This window comes from Nannospalax galili, unplaced genomic scaffold (assembly GCF_000622305.1).
Source record: "Nannospalax galili isolate Female #2095 unplaced genomic scaffold, S.galili_v1.0 scaffold355, whole genome shotgun sequence".
In the NCBI taxonomy this organism is placed as follows: Eukaryota; Metazoa; Chordata; class Mammalia; order Rodentia; family Spalacidae; genus Nannospalax; species Nannospalax galili.
This window is the reverse complement of record NW_008336848.1, coordinates 414,472-421,779: the sequence shown is the minus strand read 5'-3', so window position 1 is coordinate 421,779 and position 7,308 is coordinate 414,472. Positions and strand designations below refer to the sequence as shown.

Here is a 7,308-nt window from a genome sequence, read left to right as displayed (position 1 = left end):
CATATTCTAGTCTAAGTAAAATGCACCTAGCAATGACTGATTGAACTGTGCTTTTTGCAAATATCAGGTCTGGATAGGGAACGAGTCCAGAAAACAAAAATTGATTTCATAACTTCAGAGGAAGGCTCACATATTTCTTCATGTAATATTAACATTAGTACCAACATGTGGTATTACTATGAGTATGAATGTTCTAAATATCCCAAAAGTATATGAATCATCTACAGGACCAAAATGAAGTTGATGTCCCAGGTGTCCAGACTGCCAGAAAACACAGCCCTGAAGCGGCAGACATTGCCCTGCCACTGGCTCCAACTCTCTGCCCCAGTGGTCCTCTCTATATTTTTTGCCACAGGAATATTCTGCCTTTGTGTGGGCATCATCCTTCTATTGTCTGCAAAGACTGTCAAGGAAATTAAGGTATGTACTGTGTTCCTCAGATTGGGGACTATAAACAGGAATGATCGCTTTGAGAACATAGCCCCTCTACAAGAAACTAGACATGACTGGACACACACACACACACACATATACCCCTTTGGTTGGCAGAGGTACAGACAGTGAAAGAGCCCATATTTGTGTACAAGAACCTGGCCAAGTCAGCTTTACAGAACTGAGCAAGCAACAAACACATAGGAGAGTAAAGGCCAAAAGATTGCCAGTCACCAATAAATCATACAGATGAAAAGTATGGGTAAAAAAGATTACAGGTTTTTAAACATACACATTTTTAATGTGATTCTTGTTGAATTACATGGAATGGTTGTGATATTTACTGAGCACAGCGTGACCTTGTTCAGTACATGTTTACAATGTACAGTGAGCAAATCAAGGCAATGGGTATTTTCTGCTCCTTATCACTCCTTTGTGACTAGAAATTCCTGTCTCCTCTCTTCTAGATATTGATCAACTATGTAATGGAGCCCTATGAACCATAGTCACACTACTGTGCTGAGCAACACAAGGATTTCTCTCTTTACCTGTGTCATCATCCAGTCTCCTTCTGTCCTTCCTCACCATCCCTTCCTAGCCTCTGGTTAGTTAACTGTTCTACTTTCAGCTTCCACATGTAAGTGACATCATGCAGTGCTAGTTGTTTTGCGTCTTATTTCATTTAGCATAATATCCTCCATGTCCATTCTTTTGTGGCAAATGACACAGAGTTTATGCTTATGATTGCATAATATTCCATTGTAGAAATCCTACATTGTCTTCATTCATTTGTCAGTAGACAATGCTTGCATATTTTGGCTCTTGTGAATTATACTGAAAAAAATGGGAATACACTGTATCTTTTGGATGTGCCAGTTTAATTTCCTCCAGATATATACTCAGAGTGAGATAACTGGATCACATGGTGGACTTATCTTTACATTTTTGAAGAATCCCCATACTGTTTTCCATAGTGGATATGCTAATTTACATTCCCATCGATGCTCTATCAGACTCCCCTTTTGTATCCTCACCAGCATCTGACATGTTTTGTTTTTTGGATATTAGCCATTCTGATACAGGAAGATAGCTCACACAGTTTCAATATCCACTTCCCTAATAGCTAATGATGTTGAGCACTTCTTTGGGTATTATTCGCCATTTTTATTTCTTTTGAGAAGTGTCCAGACCATTTGTCCATTTTTTAACTTGATTACTTAGGATTTTTGTTGTTGTTATGGACATCTTTTAATGTTCTGGATATTAATCTTTTGTCAAATAAATAGTTTAGAAACATTGTCTCCCAGCCAAAGGGCTGCCTCTTAACTTTTGGTTGTGTAGTTACACTCTGCAGAGGCTTTTTTGATTAACACTGTATCATTTTTGCTTCTGTTTCCTGTGCTTTTAGGATCTTATTCTAAACATTATTACCTATACTGATGTCTTGAAGTGTTTTCCAGTGTTTTCATCTAGTAGTTTCATAGTTCTGGGTGCTGCATTTGGGTCTGAGTTTATTTTTGTATAGAATGAGAGACAATGGTCATGTTTCATTCTTCTATATATGGATTTTCAGTTTTCCCAGCTGTGCTTTCCCCCATGTCTGTTCGTGGAGACTTGGTCAAGAACAGCTGGCTGTAGATGCATGAATTGATTCCTGGGACCTGTATTCTGTCCCATTTGTCTTCTTCTCGGTTTTTATGCCAGCACCACACTGTCCTTGTTACCAGCCATATGGTGTGTTTTGAGATTAGATGCTGTGATCCTACAGGTTGGCTTTTTTTTTGCTTAAGATTGCTTTAGCTAGCCACGTTCTTTTGTGCTTCAACTGCATTTTAGGATTGGTTTTTCTAGTTCTTTGCTCCATTTTTTAATCTATAGATTTACAAAGTCACTTGACTGCCAAGTTCAGGTACTTCCATTGTGTACATAGTATATTAGGGAGATGCATTCCTCACCAAAATTTTTTAGAGCTTAGAAAGCAACAAAGATACCATCTAGTAAAAAATTAGTTGGCCTTGAAACATTTCTTCTAATTTTACATCGCTATAACTTAAAATGGAACCTATGAAATAAAGTATGACTCACAGGTAGTTTAACTGCTTCATGAAATCTACTGATGAACAAAATGTGGATCCTGAAAGTCATATATATTACTTCAATCAAGACAGGAATTTGGCTGAACTGGGAACCCTGTCCCCTTAGTGAAAGTTCAGTGTGCTTTCTCTCATTCAACACAGTCCTGTTCTTTAATGCTTTTTATAAATGGGAATATAGTTCCACAAACAGAAAGTATTTTCAAAATAATAGATGAAGCCATTCTGTGTATGTGAAGAATAGTGAAAGTAAATACAGTGCCGTGCTAATCTTTGATACTTATGCTTTACCTTTCAGCTTAAGCTCCTCAGCAGCTTCGTAGACACTCAATATTTCTTCTCTTTCCCATTAGTATTCTCTCCAAATGAATCCTATATCCTACTGGCACCTTACCAGTAGGATAAGCCATTGCCTTTCTTCTCTGATCCTCCACTGTCCCACAATCCCCTAATGACTTCATCATAGAGATAGAAGCAGAAGCTGCCCCCTGCAGTGGGCCCAAGGGAACATTCCTACAGGACCATGGAGGTTGTGGGGGGGGGGCGGGGGCCTGGGCCCTGCCTCTGATTCTCCGCCTCCACTGTCTTCCAGCTGCACTTTCACAGAACCATGAGCACTGAGGGCCTTGCCAGAGCTCATAGGAGTCACACTTTCAGGAACATGACTGCTTTTAAAAGAATTCATTATATTATTTTCCACAGAATTAAACTTTAAAAAGCAGAGCACAACACCTTCTCAAGCTTAGAATTATTCCACATCCATCAATAACCTTATCTGGAAATACTTGTTTTTCTATTTGGTCATTTTTAGTAACTTCCTCAAGATGACATATAAAAGAATTAATATGAATAGTTTCCATATAATAATATGGAAAAACAGTGAAGTGACTTCCCCCTAAAGGTGATTAGACTCAGGCTGTGAGCCCAGTTTGTATGAATCATTGACTAATTCCTAATGGCACCTCTTTATGACTGAGAAGCAAGGCTTCCTCCCAACAGGTTGTATAAGCATGCAACAGAAAGTCCACATTCCAGGCCAGCGGCAAAGTGCTTGCAGGCCACCAAGTGAAAGACTATAGGAAGGCCCACTCCCGGTACCTCAGAAATGCCCACCCCATAGCAGGCTGCCCTCCAGTCATGTCACTAACTCCATGTCTAAAACAAATTGAAAATTGTAGGGATTGAATTTTAAGATATAAAGTCATATAACTTTTAAATTAATAATTTTCCCTGCCTGACGGATAAATTAAACATATGTGGAAACTGTGCTCAACTGCGGGAAAATGCTTCTAATTTCGACAAAAAATGTGCCTACTCTATTCCCTTTTACCTTCCAGAGAAAATGGAGGTGAGTTCAACAGACTTGATGCTGATGTGCTTCCTACATACCTCTCTATAGTAAATCTGCAGTCTCCATCAAAGGGTTTCCAGTACTGAAAAATGTAAGAAAGCAATTAGAAGTGACAAACTTCAGTGCCTGCCCCTGCCACCTCTGCATGGCTTTTTGTGTTGTTATTCTCCCCTTTTATTTCTAAGCTTCAAGATTCCTTACCCAACAGTCTAACACAATGTGTGTAATTACTCTAACAGGTTCTATTATAAATACTAGCGTGGACAAGACTGTAGAGAATGCTGAATTTAACATCTCCTTTTAAGTGAAAATATTAATGGACTCAGGTTAAGTGACTCTGCCCAGGTCACACAGTTGGTGTAAGAGGTCTTACCTGATGGGACTCTCCTTGGATACCCCCCATCCCAAGTCATTTTACAATGCAGTTGTCTGAGCCCAAAGAGTCTCTCAGCCTGGCTTGTCCAGCACTGTGAGAAATACCAATGAAATATAAAAAGAATTCCCTATTCTTGGGCTGATTAAATTCTCCTGTGGTACAGGTCCTGGGAAGATTTACTAGGGAAACACCTGTGAGGAAAACCCGGCGGGAACCAGGGAGTAGGAAAGCTGTCAGACTACAAGTCCCTAAGGAAGGTGGGAGAAAGAGAGAGAGGGAGGGAGGAAGGAAGGGAAAAAATGGGAAGGGGAGAAATGAAGAGGGTTTGCAGATGATGATGACTTGGGTTTGAGTGAACTGGAAGGAGCCCTGAGGTGGAGTGTTTGGTTGGGGGAGCACAAGAGAAAAACAGCCTCTACCTGATGGCATCTCTGAACTGAAGGGTGGGAAAAGGTCAGTGTGGGGGACCCTATGGGAAGGGGAACAGGGTACACAGGGATAGGCCCTTGAAAAATCTTTAAGAAGATGGGGCTGGAGAGATGGCTTAGCAGTTAAGAGCACTGGCTACTCCTGCAGAGGACCTGGATTTGGTCCCTAGCACCCACATGGCAGCTAACAATTGTCAATAACTCCAGTTTTGGGGAATCTGACATCCTCTTCTGACCTCTATGGGTCTTGCAGGACACAGGTGCACTTACATACATGCAGAATGACACGCATACATATAAAATATTTTTAAAAAGAAAAATCTTTGAGAAGTTGAATAAAATATATTTTGAATATGATTAAGTCATGGCTGCCAGGTAAGACCATGGAGGCCATAAAAATCTCTTCTCAACTCTTACTGCATGCAGGGAGTTTAATTGAGGGCCTAGCTACTATGCTCTGAAGCCATTGTATACATGCCCCATGCTTCAAAGGGGCCTCATATGGCAGGGCTATGAAGGCAGGCTCTTCCCAGGAAGAGGACTCCTCTGACTGGCATCAAGACTTCTTCTCACCGTCTTTTGCAGATAAGTTGTTAAGTTTTCACCACTTCTTGAGCAAGCGTTATGTGTCAAGGCATCTGAGGATAAGAGGACAAACACTGATGCCTGATCACGAGGAGTTTCTGGTGTCCTGCCTTTCTTGCGCACAGTGTGCACATGCACCTGCGTATGCTCAGTGACTCCGATTTTCAGTTACATTACCTAGATGTCTAGATGTACTTGGAAATTACATGACTTTAAGTGGTTACAAAAAAAAAAATGCCTTGGCCACTGGGCTTGGTGGCACACACCTTTACTCCAAGCACTCTGAGGTGAATCCCTATGAGACTGAGGCCAGCCTGGTCTACACACTGACTTCCAGGCCAGCTCAGGCTACAGGGAGACTTGTCTCCAAAAAAAAAGAAAAAATGCTATATACAAAAATTTTGGTTTTGTACATTTGTCCTCTTCCAGAAAAGACACTAAAGCAGTTTCAGAAATGATCGACAGAACTGTGGCTACAGCTACTACACGCAGTTTTAGACGACTGCAAAGAAGAGTACTAAACTCATCTCACCAATATCCATAGAGAATGGTAAATATACAAGCTGTGCCAACCCAGCAATCAATCCTGCCAGCCAGCACTTCCTTCAGGTCACTCCATGGCAGCTAGCCCATAAACTCAGAGCCATACTCCATACTAGCCTCTCAGCAAGATTGCTAAACTAAGACCAAGTCCCCACTGGATTGCCCAGTGTGCCCAACCTCACCCATCCCAAAACATGCCTAGTGCTATCCACCCAGCTGCTCCTAAACCACCATTCAGTGCAATGAGACCAGATTCTTCACAGGTTCTACAAGTCCTTTTAACAGTGTGTTAACACAGACACAAGCTCTGTGTCCTGCATCCACCGCTGTCACAGCTATTCCTGGCATCCTACTGTTCCACGGTATAAATATGCTGCAGGAGTCCGCAGACCCCAGCCACATCTTAATGCACACAAGTCACCACGCAACAGCTTGCTCTTCATGTGCAAGGTCATTAATCTTTGACTACTTCCATGTTGGCATCTGTCCCACTCAAGAGCCAAAGCAGCTGTTGGATGAACAGCGGTTTCCTTTAATCAAGCAATATGCTCCACTCCTGCTGGCAAAAATCATTGGCATGTTGGTGGTGATTAATAAAAACTACTTGATGTGCCTGAGTGTCCAGGCTTTCCACTCTGAAGCCAACGAAGCTGTTGGTGTGCTCCAAGCCAGCATGCTATAGCAGCTGCGCAGACAGCTGCTGACAGTGCTGCGGGTGTTCCAGCTGTCTAAAATTGACCTGGGACTATGAAAAGAAACTTGTGCCTCACCAAGGACTAGTCTAATATTAATTGTTTTAATATTCTTAAAAATTTCAGAACCTGCTATGCAGAGTATTTTTCCTGGTATTGTTGAAAAGTGGTATTTGTAAATCTGAGTTTATATATTGAAAATGCAAAGCCTACTGTCGGGAGCCGCTAATCATTGAGCTGTTGGCAGCCTCATTTACTGAGTTTGTGTCATGCAAACCAGTACTTAACCTGCCCATTCAGGAGGAAGGAGTTTTCTGGAGAGCCTCACAATACCCGACCTTGAGGCATTAGTGGTAAACAAAAGGATCTAAGAAGCCTTTGATCTGACCGCTCCCTGACCCTCAGATACAGGTGGGGAAATACAGCAATTGTAACTAATTGAGTTCTTCTGTATAAAAAGACAGAACTGAAATAAATCGAGGCTGCTGCAGTATTCACTGTGAGCCCTCCCAAGCATCTTTTCTGTCTCCTTTCCTTTCTTTCAATCCTCACTCCCCCTTTCAGGTACTGTCCATTTTGGCCGGCTGGCACCAGCAAGTGGCGCCTGGAACAGGGACCTGAAAAGCAGGGGAAAAAGTGAAGGACACCGCTGGAGAAGTTAAGTGAGTGCACTCGGTACAATTGGGGAGCGGTGAGTATTTATCTTGGGAGAAGTTGGGCAAAGAAACAAAGAGCCAGGCATGGTGGCACACACCTTTAATCCCAGCACTTGGGAGGCAGAGGCAGGCAGATCTTTGTGAGTTCAAGG

General features: G+C 42.0%; 1 pseudogene; it reads left to right on the top strand.

The window, feature by feature from the left end:
• The first annotated feature begins 234 nt into the window (after positions 1-234).
• LOC103732640 overlaps positions 235-7,308 on the top strand; it is a 23,101-nt pseudogene continuing 16,027 nt past the window's right edge.